Source organism: Xenopus tropicalis, chromosome 8 (assembly GCF_000004195.4).
Source record: "Xenopus tropicalis strain Nigerian chromosome 8, UCB_Xtro_10.0, whole genome shotgun sequence".
Lineage (NCBI taxonomy): Eukaryota > Metazoa > Chordata > Amphibia > Anura > Pipidae > Xenopus > Xenopus tropicalis.
In genome coordinates this window covers 117,831,622-117,852,270 of record NC_030684.2, presented here as the reverse complement: position 1 = coordinate 117,852,270, position 20,649 = coordinate 117,831,622, and the positions used below count along the sequence as shown (strand labels likewise).

The following is a 20,649-nucleotide window of genomic DNA, read 5'->3' as shown; positions in this document are numbered from 1 at the left end:
CAATATTGCAACTCGTTTCGCAGGCATTTCCTGCTTCATCAGGCAATGTAGAATAGGCGCAAAAAAAACAACAGTGTCTTTGTATAAACACACCAGGAGCCTCTGCCTTTTTGTCTTCATGTATGTATGCATGTAGAACTTTATTTATAAAGCACCAAAAGGGTACGCAGCGCTGTACAATGTATATTTAACATAATTATGTACATAATGAAAAGCTTTAACACTTCCCAGTATTGTTACATTCGTCATGTATTACTCACAAACTAGCTCTTTTTCTTTCATCAATAAAACTGAATGGAGGAGGAAGGGTAAGGAGAGGGAAAAGAAAAATTACGAAACAGATAAAATAAAATTGGTCTTCTGCCCAAGGTTTGGATTACTTTAAAGGACGAATTTGGTTTAGGAGTTCATCACTCTAGTTTTCCCCTTGCCTTAAGCACTAGAAAAATTCTATATTGGAAAAAGTATAGGCATTTCTTGTTTCTCTCTTTTAGTTTAAAATCAGTTTGGGATTATTTTACTGTGTGTGCTTTTTGTAACATCTCTTTGTATCTATGCACTGTTATTCCTTTTATAAAACTAAATATAACATTGAATACATTTTGTTCTTCTAAAGGAACCCTAGCCTGAAAGTGGACCTGTCACCCAGACATGAAAATCTGTATATAAAAATTCCTGTTCAAATTAAACATGAAAACCAAATTCATTTTTATATTAACACATCCAAACCCATTATAAAGGCATTTAAAAATCACAGCTGTCAATCATATGTTGCTTGCCCCGCCTCTATGCCTTAGGCATAGAGGCGGGGCAGACAATAACTTTAGCTTTCCAGTCAGCACTTCCTAGATGTCACTGCAATTCTCACTTTCCCCCTCCCTCCTCACCCTCTAATTGTGTAGCCAGTGCACCGACGTGGGCATCAGGCCCCCCATTCTGGCACATAAACAAGATTTTGGCATGATACAAAGTTTGCCTCAATAACAGTGTCCACAAAATGGCGCCTGCCTGCTTGCTTTGATTGAGTAATGCCAAGACGGAAGGAAACAAGGTTTATATTATTTATATAGAGTAAGTAAAGTTTATTTTGCTCAACTAACAATATAGAAAATAATTTGGACTTATTTCTTAGGGTGACAGGTCCGCTTGAAAGTGTGTACATGTGTGCCTTAGCCTCTGCATGCTGATAAACCATTTGAAGAGTGAGTGTTTCAATTACAATAACCCTTTAACTGTATAAGTGCTTCATATAAATTTGAGACGTTTGTAATCCCTACAGTTTGAGAGTGGTGGCAATGACAAGTTGTGCAGAATTTTGTGGGTGTTGGTGAGTGAGAAGAACAGTAACCCCTTATAGCAGGGATCCCCAACCTTTCTTATTTGTGAGCCACAGTCAAATGTAAAAAGACTTGGGGAGCAACACAAGCACCATAAAAGTTCATGAAGGTGCCAAATAAGGGCTGTGATTGGCTATTAGGCAGCCTCTATGCACACGATCAGCTTACAGGGGCTTTATTTGGTAGGAAATCTTGTTTTTATTCAACTAAAACTTGCCCCCAAGTCAGGAATTCAAAAACTTATTATAGACAAAAAGCACACACTTGATCAAGGCACACCATCTAGAAATATTTAAAATTGCTTTCATTAATCTCACTTTAAAACCAAGTTAAAAAAACACACAAAGGAAAACTCAGAAGGGAAGATTAAAATCAAGAATAACCCTGTGTTTGGTAGAATCGGTATAATTTCAAATCCAATAGCTACAAACAAAGTTATGTGTTACAGTTACTGAAACAAAGTAACAGCTTTGGAACTGAGCTACAATACTATGATTGCTACTGGCGACCTAAGCCTTTATATTTCTCCCCTCTGGAAAAGAGGATGATCGCACTATATCCTCTATTTTCAACGATAGCTGGTAAGTATCAACAATAGGATCTCCCTAAGGTCAGTGGGGGTTTAACAGAATAATATATCAATAATAAGATATTTTGCCTTCCACACCCCACATCAAGCATTGAACAACCCGAGTATGGGGTCACGAGAGTTATAGTTTTGAACTACTAATTCTACCTAGCGCTAGACCTGATCCTGACTATGTCAGTGGCTCGATGGATATCAAAGGTAAGTGCATGGTAAGTAGATGAATAAATAGCAACAGTTTATCCCTTATTGCCCCACTATACTCCCGTGATGCAGAGTGGCACAATTATTACAAAGGTCAGCACAGACTTAAATTGGTGTATACATATATTGAAATGAGTTCCCTTATTTCACAGGGAGCTATGTGGGAGAGCGCGACATTATTGAAATCATGATAGTCTGCTAGATCATTAATTAATCCTATTTGAAGCGAACTAAATGGAACGGCAGTCGGTCCTACTGGCAAGGCCAAGTACACGAGCTTTCGTCTGGTACCCACCTCCTGCAATCCACCAGCCCTTCCCGTATGGAGGAAACTACGTTGCTCACGGGAGGCTGCCTACATGTACATCGGCACTCAGTGCCCCCACGCTTAGTTGTACACCTATAATAACAAGGGTGATACGTCCATATATCAGCCCTTCCCATACAAGATTGTTCACGGGAGGTTGCCTAACTTTGCAACGCTCAGTACTACTGCCTACATAAGATAATACGCACTCCTCTCCCGGTACACAGTGCCTTCAGGAATAACGCCGATCACACAGGGGAGTTCTTAATTATGCAACAACAAATACGAGAGCGGCCCTTCCTTATGCCTAGATTTTCATCTTAGCGCCCGTCTCCCCACAGCCTCCCACTTCTTAGGATCGGCGCAAAGCTTAACCAAGGCTTAGCAATATGGAATATAATAGCCCCTCCTCTGCAATTAACCCACCATAACGGCGTCTCATGAAATCGGCAAAATTCTTTCCTACATATTACTTCTCATGCATGAGGGTTCACCGTCAATGTAGCCCTTTCGGTCCCTAGCAGCCAAAAGTGGATGCTTTCAATATTAGCTTATTCCTATCCTATCTCGTGCCTACCACCTCATTCGGTTTACCTCGGCACGAGATCTAACAAACAGGGTCACATGTTTTTTCATTTACTAGCATTTTATCCTTTTATTTTTATTTTAGTATACTTTGATTTGTTTATCGAAGGTAACATATTTGGTGAATTAAGGAATGAAATTATAAGAGAAACTAATTGTTAATTAATGTATTTTTAATAATAATGGAAAATAAGATGAATAATCCAAACATAATCCAAACAGTGAAGTGACAATAGGGTTGACAAAATAACTAAAATGTTTTTATATGTATAGTGATTCTCCACATTACTTCAAAAACGATCACTCTATTTATAAATAGCTGGTGCAATAAAGGGAAAAATAGAAAAATGTGTATATATCCCAGTGAAAGAAGTGGTCTCAACAGCCACTAGTGAAAAAAATGCCATGATATGGCATGTAATAATAATGCCATGATAGGATAAATGATTATAATAATTTCCACCAATGTACCGATACAATCAAAAAGATGGTGGTCTCAAAATTAGATGATGAGTGAAGAACGTGATAGTGAATATAATTAAATCTATGATCCTATTTTAGGAAAGTAGAAAAATCAATTTTCTCATTTAATCCAGATGGAGCTAAGGTATTCATCATAAAGATCCACTTACTTTCTCTTTTTAGGAGGTGTTCTGTTATGTTACCACCTCTTATACCTAGGGGAGCATGTTCTATCCCCCAAAATTTCAGTTTTTCAGGATTAGCATTATGGTGCACTAAAAAATGACTAGCTACTGTGCTGAGAATTTTGTTTTTTCGATCTTCTCTCGCCATATTTATGGTACTAACATGTTTTTGTATTCTCTTATTTAACATTTGTGTTGTCATACCTACATACTTCTTGTTACAAGAACATTCGATACAATATATTACATTTGAGGTCTTACAGTTAATGTAGTCGTTCACATAGTGTAAATTGCCAAAACGGTCAGTAAAGCTATCCTGATTTTTGACCATACTACAGGAAACACAGTTCCCGCAACCAAAGGTCCCTTTCCTTCTTACAAAATGACTTTTCGTAATCTTTTAAGTTCTGGCATCTTTTATAACAAAAAGATACCGTTTCAGGTAGTACAGATCGTAGGTCAGGGTCCTGACGTATTATCGGCCAAAATTCTTGGATTATTTGTTGTACTTTGTGTGTCTGCGGACCATACGTTGTTACGAATCTTATCTGTTGGTCTTCTTGAGCCTTCAATGATTTAGTTTTCAGGAGCTTATCTCTATTGGTGGTTAACGCTCTATGATAGGCTTGTTTGAGGATCTTATTAGGATATCCTCTATCCCTCAATCTGATTTTCAATTGTTCAGATCTTAGCCGGAAGGTTTCAAGAGATGTGCAATTACGTCTGAGTCTTAAAAGATCCCTGCCAACGGGAGAATTTTTAACTGTATTTTTGTGGTAGCTATCATAATGCAATATTGCTACTAAAGCAGATTCCTTTCTGTATAGATCGGTGACAATATTCAAGTTCTCATCAATACTTATAGTTAAATCAAGAAAAGAGACAGTTTTTTGAGAAATATTTTGTGTAAGTCGAATGTTTAGGTTGTTAGTGTTCAAGATTGTACAAAAATGATCTAGTAAATTCTGTGGCCCCTCCCATAGGAACAGGAAATCGTCTATATACCTGATCCATAAAGGGATGTAGTTAGTATAGAAACTAAGATCATCCCCAAACACGACATCCTGTTCCCATCTTCCCAAAAATATGTTGGCATACGTTGGGGCGCAGGCAGTTCCCATGGCCGTTCCCTGCATCTGAAGATAAAATACATTATTGAAGACAAAGTAATTATGGTGCAATATGAAACTCGAGATTTTTACTATAAAGTGTCCGAGATCTGGGTTCATTGTGTAATCTCTACTTAGAAAGTGTTTCACAGCCTCAATGCCATCTTTATGTTTATTGAGGTATATAGAGCCTCCACATCTAGTGTCACAAGCCAAGTGTCTTTCACTTCATGAATGCCATTTAGTCTAGCTAAAACCCCCATAGTATCTCTTACAAATGATGGTAAGGATGTTACAAATTTCCTAAGAAAGCAGTCCACATATTTACTAGCATTTTCAGTCAGATTACCATTGCCTGACACTATTGGTCGTCCTGGGGGTTTGACTCTATTTTTGTGAATCTTCGGCAATAAATAGAAAGTAGCTATCCTGGGGTTGTCTATAGATAAAAACGTTTTTTCTTGCTCCGAGATCAGAAGATCTTTGAATGCATCATTTACCAATTTATTATAAATTGCCAGAAAAGATTCCGTTGGATCAGTGTATAATCTTTTATACGTTTCAGTATGGAGTTGTCGTCTTGCTTCTGATATATACATCTCATTATCCCAAACAACCACATTGCCACCTTTATCAGATGGCTTTATCTGAACGTCCTCCCAGGACTTCAAATCTCTTAGGGCTTGTCTTTCAGCTCTAGTTAAGTTGTCAAATTTTCTCTTATGGTTAAGTTTTAACAAAGCATCTGAGACCATATCTTTGAATACAGAAACGTGATAACTAATACCATATCCGGGTGTAAAGTCCGATTTTTTCTTTAATTTTCATACATTAGCATTAGACCCTCCAGTGCCAACCTCATTCTCTTCTAATAAGCTCTCTAGAATAACTTTGTTTGTAGCTATTGGATTTGAAATTATACCGATTCTAACAAACACAGGGTTATTCTTGATTTTAACCTTCCCTTCTGAGTTTTCCTTTGTGTGTTTTTTTTAACTTGGTTTTAAAGTGAGATTAATAAAAGCTATTTTAAATATTTCTAGATGGTGTGCCTTGATCAAGTGTGTGCTTTTTGTCTATAATAAATTTATTCTCTGAATACTTTCAAGTGCACCCATACAGCAAGCCTTAGTGCGAGGTTATTTTCATTCTTTAGGAATTCAAAAATAACTACCTGGTTTGGGGACCCTGAGAGCAACACCCAAGGGGTTGGTGAGCAACATGTTGCCCCCGAGCCGCTGGTTGGGGATAGTTACATAGTTACATATAGTTACATAGTTACATAGGGTTGAAAAAAGACCTGTGTCCATCAAGTTCAACCCATCCAAGTAAACCCAGCACACCTAACCCACACCTACCAATCTATACACTCACATACATAAACTATAAATACAACCACTAGTACTAACTGTAGATATTAGTATCACAATAGCCTTGGATATTCTGATTGATCAAGAACTCATCCAGGCCCCTCTTAAAGGCATTAACAGAATCTGCCATTACCACATCACTAGGAAGGGCATTCCATAACCTCACTGCCCTCACCGTGAAAAACCACCTACGCTGCTTCAAATGGAAACTCCTTTCCTCTAATCTAAAGGGGTGACCTCTGGTGCGTTGATTGTTTTTATGGGAAAAAAGAACATCCCCCAACTGCCTATAATCCCCTCTAATGTACTTGTACAGAGTAATCATGTCCCCTCGCAAGCGCCTCTTTTCCAGAGAAAACAACCCCAACCTCGACAGTCTAACCTCATAGTTTAAATCTTCCAACCCCTTAACCAGTTTAGTTGCACGTCTCTGCACTCTCTCCAGCTCATTAATATCCTTCTTAAGGACTGGAGCCCAAAACTGCACTGCATACTCAAGGTGAGGCCTTACCAGGGACCTATAAAGGGGCAAAATTATGTTCTCATCCCTTGAGTCAATGCCCTTTTTTATACAAGACAGCACTTTATTTGCTTTAGTAGCCACAGAATGACACTGCCTGGAATTAGACAACTTGTTATCAACAAAAACCCCTAGATCCTTCTCCATTAAGGATACCCCCAACACACTACCATTCAGTAGATAGTTTGCGTTTATATTATTTCTACCAAAGTGCATAACTTTGCACTTATCAACATTGAACCTCATTTTCCAGTTTGCTGCCCAGTTATCTAATTTTGTCAAATCGCTCTGCAAAGCGGCAGCATCCTGCATGGAACTTATAGTTTTGCACAATTTAGTGTCATCAGCAAAAATAGAAACAATACTGTCTATGCCCACCTCCAGGTCATTAATAAACAAGTTAAACAGCAAAGGCCCAAGGACTGACCCCTGCGGTACTCCACTAACCACACTGGTCCAATTAGAAAATGTTCCATTTACAACCACTCTTTGTACTCTATCCTTCAGCCAGTTCTCTATCCAATTACAAATATTATGTTCTAGGCCAATATTCCTTAATTTGATCATTAACCTTCTGTGAGGTACTGTATCAAACGCTTTAGCAAAGTCCAAGTAGATGACATCAACTGCCATTCCAGCATCAAGGTTCCTACTCACCTCCTCATAAAAGGCAACTAAATTAGTCTGGCAAGATCTGTTACGCATAAAACCATGCTGGCACAAACTAATAGTATTGTGAACTGCAATGTATTCAAGTACCCTATCCCTTATTACCCCTTCCAAAAGTTTTCCTACTACTGATGTCAGACTAACAGGCCTATAGTTTTCAGGCTGAGAACGGGATCCCTTTTTAAATAACGGCACCACATTAGCAATCCGCCAGTCTCTTGGCACCATGCCAGACCTCAATGAATCCTGAAAAATTAAGTGAAGAGGTTTGGCAATCACAGCGCTCAGCTCATTTAATACCCTGGGATGAATCCCATCCGGCCCTGGACCTTTGTTTACCTTTACATGTTCGAGTCTCTTTTGAATTTCCTCCCGAGTGACCCACGCGCCAGTAGCTAAATTACTAGAACTGGGCATATTACAAGGGAAGCCTTCATTATCTGGCTCCTCAGATGTATAGACAGATGAAAAATAAGAGTTCAAAATTTCAGCTTTTTCCCCGTTTTCATCAACCAACGTACCCCCCCGTGATAATAAAGTTCCCACCCCTTCTTGCTTCATTTTTTTACTATTCACATAATTAAAAAATAATTTTGGATTCTTTTTACTCCTAGCTGCAATATCCCTTTCCATCTCTAGTTTAGCTTGCTTGATAGCTTTTTTGCATGCTTTATTTGCTTCCTTGTACCTGATGAAAGTTTCCGCTGTCCCAGCTAACTTGAATGCCCTAAAAGCACGTTTTTTCTTACCAACCTCGACAATAACACTTTTATTCAGCCATAAAGGTTTTGCTTTGCGATGCCTCTCCTTGCTTACTAGGGGGATATACTGTTGTGTATACCTACAAAGCAATGTTTTAAAGATGTTCCATTTTCCTTCTGTGTCTAACCCCATGAAAAGCCTTTCCCAGTTGACACATTGCAGAGATGCCCTTATACTGGCAAAGTCTGCACGTCTAAAATTGAGTGTTTTAGTTACTCCCTTATAGCGCTGTCTCTGCAGCATTATCTCAAAGGAGACCATGTTGTGATCACTGTTCCCCAAATGCTCACCCACATAAATGTTAGAGATAAGTTCATTATTATTAGAAATCACCAGGTCCAAAATAGCGTCATTCCTAGTGGGCTCTTGAACTGCCTGAAATAAAAAGTTGTCATTTAGCATACACCAAGTCACATGGGTCTGGAAGTGCCGTTATCAATACAGCTTAAGTTCCTGTTTTCAGATAATCAGTGTCCACAATTTACCCCTACCATATAAACTGTATGTTTAAGTTCCTTGAAAACTGACCTAAGTTTATATTTCAGACAGTAATTGGAAATTTTTAGATTCTGAGCCCTGTAATGGTGTCCTGTAACACATACATATTTAATGGTGTAACAAGTGCTTAAGTGTTGTAATTTGCAAACTGTTTTGGTTTTTTCAATAAATTGTTTACAGTGAAGAACAGTATTGTTTAATATCTGCCTGCTTCTTTTAGTGTTTTGGACACACTCCCTGACCTAATATAATGACTGCTCATAGAACTGCTTCCATTGTGGGCATGTTTGCATAAAATGGAAAGAGTGGATGGAGTGGCTAGGAGGGGGACACTCTGGCAAATAAACATTGTCAATCACAATGTCTTGTAGGTGCTGCTGAATTCATAAAAACTAACTTGTTATTTTCTATCATATAAATTGCTGCAATTTAAATACACTGAAGATAATTAATTTAATCTGGTATTCTACAGTGGTTTTCTTTTTGTGTTTGTGTGTTAATTTCCAACCTATCAGAAACTGACAAGTGCAAAATCAATTATGAGGGTAATTTAGAACTAACCTTTAAGAGTGGCTTCCAGGTGTATCTGGGAGAGTGAATAGACCTTTCCGCCAAAGTGCACCTAAGCTGGCCTTCAGGCAGAGCCCCCCTGCCAGAATAACATATAACTAGTGATGGGCAAAATGTTTCGCCAGGCATGGATTCTCTGCGTATTTCCGCATTTCGCTATTGGTGGATTGTTTCGTGAAATGGCTGAAAAAATTTGCAGCGGAAAAATTCGCAGCGCGTCCAAAAATTGTCGCGGGCGACAAGATAATAGCTGCGTGACAAAATAATAGCCGCGGGCGACAAAATAATAGCTGCGGGTGACAAATTTATTTGACGCACGACATTTTCGCCGTTTCACGAATCTTTTGACAGATTCGCTAATTTTTCGGTGAAGCTAAATGGGACAGATTCGCTCATCACTACATATAACACCTGTCTGTATATAAAATTAAAAGGTTTTGGTTCCATGCACTGGATGTTATTGACGTTTAAATTCTCCTAGTTACTGGCAGCTTTGTAATGTAGGGTCACTGTACTTGTCCTCTTGCAAGATGTAGGACTTCTATTTATTTAACAGTTTGGGTTTGCTGTAAGATGCCATAGACTGCTTTATATTGAGCTTGTCTAAGGCTATTTGGGCCTTATTATGCTTAAAATGTCAAGACCTATTTCAAATCTTAGCCCAGGCATGGAAAAGTCTGAAATGGATGTATTTTGTTAGGGAGAGGGCAAAATTGACATATGCATTTGATATGTTGTCAATGTGCAGTAATAAATAATGAATAAATATAAAAGGGTTTTAGCAAATAGACAAAGTGATCTAATCGAATATGACATCAGATTCCATGCTACAGACACACAGGCTAAATACTGGAACTTAATATCCCTTAGGTACCCATGAAATGTCAGTAATTTTTTATGAAAGTAATACAGTAGAAGTATCCTCTCAGGAGTATCCTTGCTTTCATCATAGAATACTTGGCATATATTATCAGGTCTTCAAAGAAATTTGGGATGTCTGATTAAAGATGCAAAAAACAGAAGAAAAACAGAGAAATCTCATTAATGTGGGTGGCCTGGTTCTTACTTTCTGGGATCAAGATAATATAGTGAAAAAATTGTGGTTTTTCCCTCTTTGGCTTCTGATTTTTTTTGTAACTAACTACTGATTATTTTGAGTTGTTTAGAAATTCTAAGTTGCAGAATCTACAACTACACATAAAAAGGTTATCTGGCCCCTCCCCCCATTTTTTTATAGTTAAAATGTGGTTTTTTTTTATCCTGTTTTTATACCATTTCATTTCACTCCTCAAGCTGACAAGTAGAAATAATTTCCACTCAAGCCATAATGGCCATATTAGATTGCAAGATACTAAGCTATAATTTAAATGGGTTGAATGATCTGTCCAAGAGAGTGTACATTTTTCATCAAGATACATTTGGCTTATACACTACAACCGAATCCTAAATATTATTCCCATGTGTTTTTTTTTAGTACCAGTCTCTTGAAGAAGGCAACAGGAGTACTGACGTGTCATAGAGATCTACCCTGTAGAACGATAGACACACTCAAAAACAACAAAGGGTATTATATCTTTCTAAAGGGGAAGATAGCAAACCAACTAGTGACAATAGCAAATATATATGCACCTAATCAAGCCTAAATATCATTTTTTTGTAAAGTTCTGAGCTCCCTGAAGTCATTTGCAGAGGGCCTAATAATTCTAGGAGGTGATTTTAATTTGACATTGAACCCTTTACTTGACTCTTCTACTATGAAAACCAATGTATCATATAAAGGTCTTAAATAAGTAAAGAAGTGGTGGTAATGTATGGCGATCTTTGCATCCCAACGAGAAAAATTACACCCACTTCTCGAAGGTTCATACAGTTTATTTGAGAATTTAAATTTATATTTCACAATATTGGCTTCATTTATTCACAAAGGCGCAGATTGGTTGTAGTAGCATTTCTGATCATGCACCTATATCAGTAAATAGTAAATTCCTCTAGTTATGTGCAAGGAAATACATGGAAACTAAATTATATTCTATTACATCAATCTACAACTAGAAAGCAAATTGGAGATATGATTCTTCAGGTAGTTCAGGATACTGCAGCTCCAGAAATTTAACCCGCGACACTGGGAAACTCACAAATGTGTTCTGTGAGGTCAACTTATTGTTCAAAGTCAGTGGTTTTCAACCTGTGGGTCGCTACCCCTTTGGGGGTCGAACGACCCTTTCACGGGGGTCGCCTAAGACCACCGGAAAACACATATTTCCAATGGTCTTAGGAACCGAGACACCGCTCCTCTATCCATCTCCAGGCGGGTGCACCCACATACAGATACTCCCACATAGGAGTATCCGGCGTGATGACATAATTGCGCCAACCCCATCACATACACCCCGTACAAATACAGGTATATGTGACAGGGTTGGCGCCATAATGTACTTATGTGGACCAGGCACACATGTGTAGAGAGCAGCTACTGTGTAGATAGCAGCTACTTAAAATCTAGTTAAAATCCGCTACTGTGTTGAAAGCAGCAGTATTGGAGGTAAAACAACACTTCATGAATTATAATTACTGGGTAAAAGTAAAATCATGTACTGTAAAATCATCAACTACAGCAAAAAAAAAATATATATATCTGTACCATGGGAACTGAATCTGGATGCTGATTGGTCTTTTTATATTCAGCTGTGGTTGATGTGAATACTGCCCCCCAGGTATGTAAAAAAAACAACACAGAGAATGGAAATTTTAATGAACTGTATTGACTGAACTATGCCATGTATCATTTTTTGTATTATTAAAGCTATTGTTATATATTATTTTCATTAGCAAACCATCCCATGACAATGGATCGTGTAGAGAAGAACATTAAGAAAATAAAATATAGTGGGGATTTTTTACAGTATGGTTTTACCTCAATAATTACAGCAGGAATAGAGAAACTGCAATGTGTTATTTGTTGTTAAGTTCACAGCCGAATCTATGAAGCCGAACAAACTAAAACGCCATTTTGATAGCAAGCATCCGAGCTTTGCCGGCAAGGATAACAACTATTTTAGAAGCAAAGCTGATGGACTCAAGATAGCCAGACTTGACACTGGTGGCAAGTACCACAAACAAAACATAACAGCCGTTAAAGCTATGAAACCTCACACCATTGCTGAGGATTTACGGCTGCCAGTGGCCAAAGACATTGTTCGAGTTATGATCAGAGACAAATTAGTTATGAAATTGAGTGCAATTTCCTTATCTAACGACACTGTCCGCAGAAGAATAGATGACATGCCTGCTGATATTCTTCATCAGGTAATCCAGGAAATTAAATCTGCTCCACTTCCAATATTTAGCATCCAGCTTGATGAATCTACAGACGTTGCAAACTGTTCACAGTTACTGGTTTACGTGAGGTATACATTAATGATGGCAACTTTAAAGATGAGTTTCTTTTCTGCAAACCTCTTAAAATGACAACTACTGCACGTGATGTATTTGACACAGTTCATATCTGAAAGAGCAAAAGATCTCTTGGGAAAAGGTTTGTGGTGTTTGCACAGATGGTGCTCCAGCTATGCTAGGATGTTGATCTAGATTTCAACATTTGTTACTGAATGAGTCACCAAAATTCATCGGAACTCACTATAATTCATCGACAAATATTAGCAACGAAGACGCAGCCATAAGAGTTATAAGAAAATTAATTAAAAGCGTCATAAGTTCTGTCAATTTTGTAAAGATGAGCACTTTAAACAGTTGACTGATTTCACAACTGTGCAATGAGTTGGATGCGCCGAACAATGTTCTGCCATTTCACACTGAAGTGAGATGGTTGTTGAGAGGAAAAGTTTTAAAAGGTGTTTTTGAGCTTCGTGATGAACTCAAAACGTTTTTTAATTAGAAAACAAGACTGCAGTTTGAGGCACTTTTCAGCGATAAAAGTGAACTGCAGAAAATAGCTTACTTGGTTGACATCTTTGCCATCTTGAATGAGTTAAATTTATCACCTCCAGGACCAAATGCAACATGCCTCGATTTTTCTGAAAAGATCTCATCATTCCAAATGAAACTTCAGCTTTGGCAAAAAATATTGGATGAAAATAAAATTTACATGTTGCCTACTTTATCTGCTTTCTTTGAGGAACATGACATTGAACCAGACAAAGGGATTAGGATGATAATTTCTGTGAAAGAACACTTGCACATGCTTGCAGACAAAATTTCATCGTACTTTCCAAATCTACCTGACACCCCATTTGCACTTGCCAGAAGCCCATTCACAGTCAAAGTTGAAGATGTTCCTGAGACAGCACAAGAGGAGTTCATTGCACTTAACAGCGATGCAGCGAGAACTGATTTCTCTACAATGCCAGTTACAAAGTTCTGGATCAAGTGTTTGTAGTCATATCCTGTTCTGTCTGAGACCGTGTTGCGCCTTCTTCTTCCATTTCCAACAACATATCTTTGTGAAACAGGGTTCCAGCTTGTTGGTTATCAAGTCTAAATACAAAAGTAGACTTGTTGTGGAAGATATTCTTCCTTGTGCTCTTGCAAAGACTGTCCTAAGAATTTCTGATCTGGTGAGAAAGAAGCAATTTCAAACTTCCCACTGATGTTGGCTTTTTACGCATACTGTTGCAAAATGAAGCAATGTAGTTTACTGTTGTTATATTAAGACTGTTACCCATGCTACACCATGCTTCAAGACAAAATTTAATTTATTTGTAATTAGAAATAATATTTCACAATGTACAACCCGGATTCCAAAAAAGTTGGGACACTAAACAAATTGTGATTAAAAACTGAATGCAATGATGTGGAGGTGCCAACTTCTAATATTTTATTCAGAATAGAACATAAATCACGGAACAAAAGTTTAAACTGAGAAAATGTACCATTTTAAGGGAAAAATATGTTGATTCAGAATTTCATGGTGTCAACAAATACCAAAAAAGTTGGGACAAGGCCATTTTCACCACTGTGTGGCATCTCCCCTTCTTCTTACAACACTCAACAGACGTCTGGGGACCGAGGAGACCAGTTTCTCAAGTTTAGGAATAGGAATGCTCTCCCATTCTTGTCTAATACAGGCCTCTAACTGTTTAATCGTCTTGGGCCTTCTTTGTCGCACCTTCCTCTTTATGATGCGCCAAATGTTCCCTATAGGTGAAAGATCTGGACTGCAGACTGGCCATTTCAGTACCCGGATCCTTCTCCTACGCAGCCATGATGTTGTGATTGATGCAGAATGTGGTCTGGCATTATCTTGTTGAAAAATGCAGGGTCTTCCCTGAAAGAGATGACGTCTGGATGGGAGCATATGTTGTTCTAGAACCTGAATATATTTTTCTGCATTGATGCTGCCTTTCCAGACATGCAAGCAGCCCATGCCACACGCACTCATGCAACCCCATACCATCAGAGATGCAGGCTTCTGAACTGAGCGTTGATAACAACTTGGGTTATCCTTGTCCTTTTTGGTCCGGATGACATGGCGTCCCAGATTTCCAAAAAGAACTTTGAATCGTGACTCGTCTGACCACAGAACAGTCTTCCATTTTGCCACACTCCATTTTAAATGATCCCTGGCCCAGTGAAAACGCCTGAGCTTGTGGATCTTGCTTAGAAATGGCTTCTTCTTTGCACTGTAGAGTTTCAGCTGGCAACGGCGGATGGCACGGTGGATTGTGTTCACTGACAATGGTTTCTGGAAGTATTCCTGAGCCCATTCTGTGATTTCCTTTACAGTAGCATTCCTGTTTGTGGTGCAGTGTCGTTTAAGGGCCCGGAGATCACGGGCATCCAGTATGGTTTTACGGCCTTGACCCTTACGCACAGAGATTGTTCCAGATTCTCTGAATCTTCGGATGATGTTATGCACAGTTGATGATGACAGATGCAAAATCTTTGCAATTTTTCGCTGGGTAACACCTTTCTGATATTGCTCCACTATCTTTCTGCGCAACATTGTGGGAATTGGTGATCCTCTACCCATCTTGGCTTCTGAGAGACACTGCCACTCTGAGAAGCTCTTTTTATACCCAATCATGTTGCCAATTGACCTAATTAGTGTTATTTGGTCTTCCAGCTCTTCGTTATGCTCAAATTTACTTTTTCCAGCCTCTTATTCCTACTTGTCCCAACTTTTTTGGGATTTGTTGACACCATGAAATTCTGAATCAACATATTTTTCCCTTAAAATGGTACATTTTCTCAGTTTAAACTTTTGTTCCGTGATTTATGTTCTATTCTGAATAAAATATTAGAAGTTGGCACCTCCACATCATTGCGTTCAGTTTTTATTCACAATTTGTTTAGTGTCCCAACTTTTTTGGAATCCGGGTTGTATAATTACATATTGTTTTTGTGATTAATCACTATGCTTTAATTATGTTCAGTTTGTAACAATGAAAATACATCCTGCATATCAGATATTTACATTACGATTCATAACAGTAGCAAAATTACAGTTATGAAATAGCAACGAAAATAATTTTATGGTTGGGGGTCACCACAACATGATGAACTGTATTAAAGGGTCGCGGCATTAGGAAGGTTGAGAACCACTGCTCTAAGTAGTAAACTGAAAGAAAAAAAAAAAGAGAAACAAGTTAGTAATTTGATATCTGAAATCTATAAATTAGAATTAGATTAGAAAGTCATAAAGAGAGCTTGGTTCTAAATACTTTAAAATTACGTATTCAACTAAAAACATTACTTGACCAATTCACATACAAAGCATATCTCAAAAGCAAACAGAAATCTTATGAGCTAGGAGACCCAGTTTGCCTCTATACTTCAACCACAGTCACATGCCATATCCATAATAGACTCAAAACAGGTCCACTATGACAGTGTTTTTCAACCTTTTTTGGGCAAAGGCACACTTGTTTCATGAAAAAAATCACGAGGCACACCACCATTAGAAAATGTTAAAAAATTTAACTCTGTGCCCAGCAGCAGTGCCCCCCTAGTACATTGGTGCCCAGCAGCAGTGCCCCCTAGTACATTGGTGCCAAGAGCAGTGCCCCTCTAGTACATTGGTGCCCAGCAGCAGTGCCCCCTAGTACATTGGTGCCCAGCATCAGTGCCCCCCTAGTACATTGGTGCCCAGCAGCAGTGCCCCCCTAGTACATTGGTGCCAAGAGCAGTGCCCCCCTAGTACATTGGTGCCCTGCCTACGGCACACCAGGCAACATCTCGCGGCACACTAGTGTGCCGCGGAACAGTGGTTGAAAAACGCTGCACTATGACACACGAGGCATAGCAAAGTCGGGCCAAGAATATTATCAAAGATTATACAAATTACAAGGCCCCCATGATAAGGTTAGACTGAAGAAGTAAGCCAATTTCTTATAGAAACAAATCTGAACCCTTTCACACCAGAACAAAGCTCTACAATAGACCTTCCTTTTACTATGCAAGAAATAACGGAAACCGTAGAATCCCTCCTGCCTCGCAAAAGTCCAGGTCCAGATGGATATTGTGCTCTATATTATAGAGCGCTAAAACAACACTTTTAAACAACAGCTAGCCCCCCCCCCCTTGCCCTCAAGCCATAAAGGCACGCATTACGATTATACTTCAGCCCGAAAAGGATCCCCAGTCTTCTGCTAGCTATCGCCCTATTTCATTGATAAATATAGATATGAAGATCTATGTGAAAATAATAGCGAATAGATTAAAATAATATCTCCCCCTACTAGTAACTCATCAGGTTTTGTTCCAAAACGAGGGAAAGATAATACATACAAAATTATTTCATTAATACATTATGCAAACCTTATCTTGTGCAAACCCTCCTGATACCAAGTCATTTTTTTTTTTTAAAGGAGACATATTGGATAAATGGGAAAAATGCTAATTTTGTAGGCAATTATGAATAATATACTGTGCTGGTTTCCCTTTGTGCTAAAAATTAATCCTCTCTGTAAAAATGACCAATCACAGCCCTGCACTCACACAAGCACAGACAGGCTTCAGTTCCCTATCAGGTCAGCCTAGCTGCTGATTGGTTCCTATCCTACAGTGCAGTGTATGGAGGGCCGTCGGCTCCCCAGCTCATCCCGAGAATTCAGCCAGCAGGAAGTGGAACTGATGGGCGGGGCTAGTGGGGTTTTGGTAGAATTTCTCAATAAATCAGTCTAAAACACAACTTTTTTAAGCACATTCCTTCTATATCTAGAGGAGTATAATTCACTGGTACATTCATAATATTTTATAGGATATGTCTCCTTTTAATTTGAAAACAGTAATAACAAAATTTATAAGGTCAGGAAAGAGATCAAGACAAATATATAATCAGTTAATGCTACCTAAGGAAAAAGTTTGATTGGCCCTTCCAGATACTTACCTTTAATATGTATCAGCCCAATTGACTCACATCTTGTTGAGGGCCCCTGGAAAACAAAAATGAATTGGATCAAGGATATACCCCAATACCCTTAATAAACTTGATATGGACCACTGAGGAACTTATGCTGAAAGAGCTCTGGTCCCACCCACTGATTAATGCTATGCTTCCAACTTGGTTTAAGACAAAAGAGGAACCAAAACTAACAATATTTCCATGTATACTGCAACCCTACTGGCGAGTCCCAAGTTTAGACCTGAAAGCATTCCAGAGGTGGCATGTGTTAAATAATAAGGCAACTAATCAGTGATTTTATAAAAATTAACAAGGTTATCCCCTTAGCAGACATTAAAAAAAGATGGGGGCAACACCCCAGAGACAATTGGGGGTATAACCAATTACATCACTTCATTCAACATTCTATGAAAGAAAATTGGCACAAACCTTTTACCAAAGGGGAGGATGTTATAGAGCAGAAGCTAGAAATTAAGAGGTCTCTCTCTAAGATTTATAAAATGATAATACAGTATGTAATTTAGAATCTATGTCACATCCCTTTATTGATAGATAGGAAGTGGAGCTGGGTATTATAATATCTCCACAACTGTGGGAGAAAATCTTTATTTCCATTTATAAATCTTCTAGAGCTATGCAAACATTAGAAATGAACTACAAAGTATCCACTAGATGGCATTATACTTCTGCTAAATTACATAGAATACATCCAAGTATGTCTATGAAGATTCTTATTCATCCAGATCATGTCTATTAGATACTGTAATACATCCAAGTAGTTCAACACTATGCTGGAGATGTGGAGCGGAGGAAGAAAATCACCTTTCATGCCACAATCTCACAGCATTTTGTAATGAAGTTATTACAGACATAATTACAAGCACCCAAATACCAATAAAGATAATGGATAACACAAATAATACATACAGAAGTAAAGAATATTGGAGGAAATGGGAATCCTGAATTAGCTATTTAAAGGACAAAGAAACAGTTAACAGTTAGTTCAGCTACAATATGGAATTGAGGCTCATCCCCATTAAACAAACTAGTAAGTGTAGATATCAGATCTAGTTTATGGAAGATTGTTGTGTAATGCTTGATAAAAACTTGTTGTCATGACTTGTATATTATTCCAGTGATGCATGTTATTCTTGTTAATTCCCCCCTTCTTAGTTTTTGTATACCCCCCCTGTTTATTCTGAAAATCAGAAATAAAGTATATATTAAAAAAAAAAGTTATTTGCATACATTTCCGTTTCACCATTTAGAAATCAAAACATTCTTTATATATAGCCCCCCCCCCCTCATTTCAGGGCACCATAATGTTTGGGACAATAGGCTTCACAGGTGTTTGTACTCAGGTGTGTTGCATTGCTTCATTAGTGCAGGGATTAGATACTTAGGTTGCTTCCACTATTTGGAGTCTGTAGTTGCCATTGTTCAACATGAGGAGAAAAGCTGTGCCAATGAAAGTCAGGGAAGCTGTTATGAGGATGAAAAACAAGAATAAAACCATTAGTGACATCAGTCAAACCTTAAGATTGCCAAAATCAACTGTCTGGAATATCATAAAGAAGAAAGAATGTGCTGGTGAGCTCTGTAATCGCAATGGGACTGGTAGACCAAGGAAGACCTCCACTGCTGAGGACAAATGAATCCTCACTATGGTAAAGAGAAATCCCCAAACACCTGTCAAAGGATCAGAAGCACTCTTTAGGAGGCAGGTGTATCAGAGACTACTATCCACAGAAGACTTCATGAACACAAATACAGAGGCTACACTGCAATATGCAAACCACTCATTAGCCACAGAAATGGGCAGATTGCAGTTTGTGTAAAGTACTTAAAAGAGCCTGCCGAATTCTGGACATGGACAGACAAAACCAAAATTAAGAGGAGCCAAATTTGAACTGCCCAAGATCCAAAGCATACCAGCTCATGTGGGGGTGTTATAGCGTGGGCATGTATGGTTGCCACAGGTTCTGGCACATCTTCATTGATAATGTAATGACTGATGGCAGCTGCACAATGAATTCTGAGGTGTATAGAAACATCTTATCTGCTCAAGTTTCAGTAAATGCCTCCAAACTCACTGAACTGGGACAAGATAATGATCCCAAACTGCTAAGGCAACAAGGAAGTTTCTCAAAGCTTGAGCTTGGCCAAGCCAGTCACTTTATTTAAATTTAATTGAGCATGCCTTCCTTATGCTGACGAGGACAAGCCAACGGAAGAAGCAGGAGTTGAATGGTGGACCAGAGAAGATACTCGGCACCTAGTGATGTCTATGAATATCAGACTTCAAGCAGTCATTGCATGCAAGGGATATGCAACAAAGTACTACTTTGACTGCTTTAATATACTTGCCATTACTTTGTCCCAAATATTATAAATGTTATATTATAAAGTCCTTAAATGAGGGGGACTATGTATATAAATTGTTGTAATTAGTGATAGAATAGATTTGTGGGGAATTTCCATGTTTCACCATTGGTGGGTTTCTTCATGAAACGGTCAACAAAATTTGTCACGTGACAAAAAAAAAAAAATGTCGCCTGTGGCAGAAAAATGACGTGCGCCACATTGTCGACAAATTTTTTTTACGCGCGCAACATTTTTGTCATTTCACGCATCTTTTGAAAGATTAGCAAATCTTCTGGCGAAGCAAAGCAGGACAGATTCACTCATCACTAATTGTAATTTCTACATGCTGAAACTGAAATGTACTTTAATCACGTCTGAATTGTTTGATTTAATTTTTTTCCTCTTTTAATTTTACACTGAGTAGTAGAGGGTTAAATCAAAGAAAAATGTGTATAAAATTTCCAGCACCCCTTATAAGACACATACTACCTTAAAACAGTTGATTAATATTTTTATATATATATCTATATATCTATATATATATATATAAATGTACCTGTGCACCACTCAAAACATTTGCCTTTAAGGTAACTACCTTTAAGAGCAATGAAAAATTATTTTGGGGTGCTATGGCCTATTTTTCAGGCTACTAAAAAAGATGGCAAACAGAATTCCCAAATTGCCCAATGTGTCATTGCCTTGAAACTAATGTAATTAGTGATGAGCAAATTTTTTCGTCAGGCATGGGTTTGCAGTGAA

At 38.3% G+C, this 20,649-nt stretch overlaps 1 pseudogene; it reads left to right on the top strand.

The window, feature by feature from the left end:
- Window positions 1–2,111: 2,111 nt before the first annotated feature.
- Window positions 2,112–13,771, top strand: LOC100485777 (annotated as a pseudogene).
- The last annotated feature ends 6,878 nt before the right edge of the window (window positions 13,772–20,649 follow it).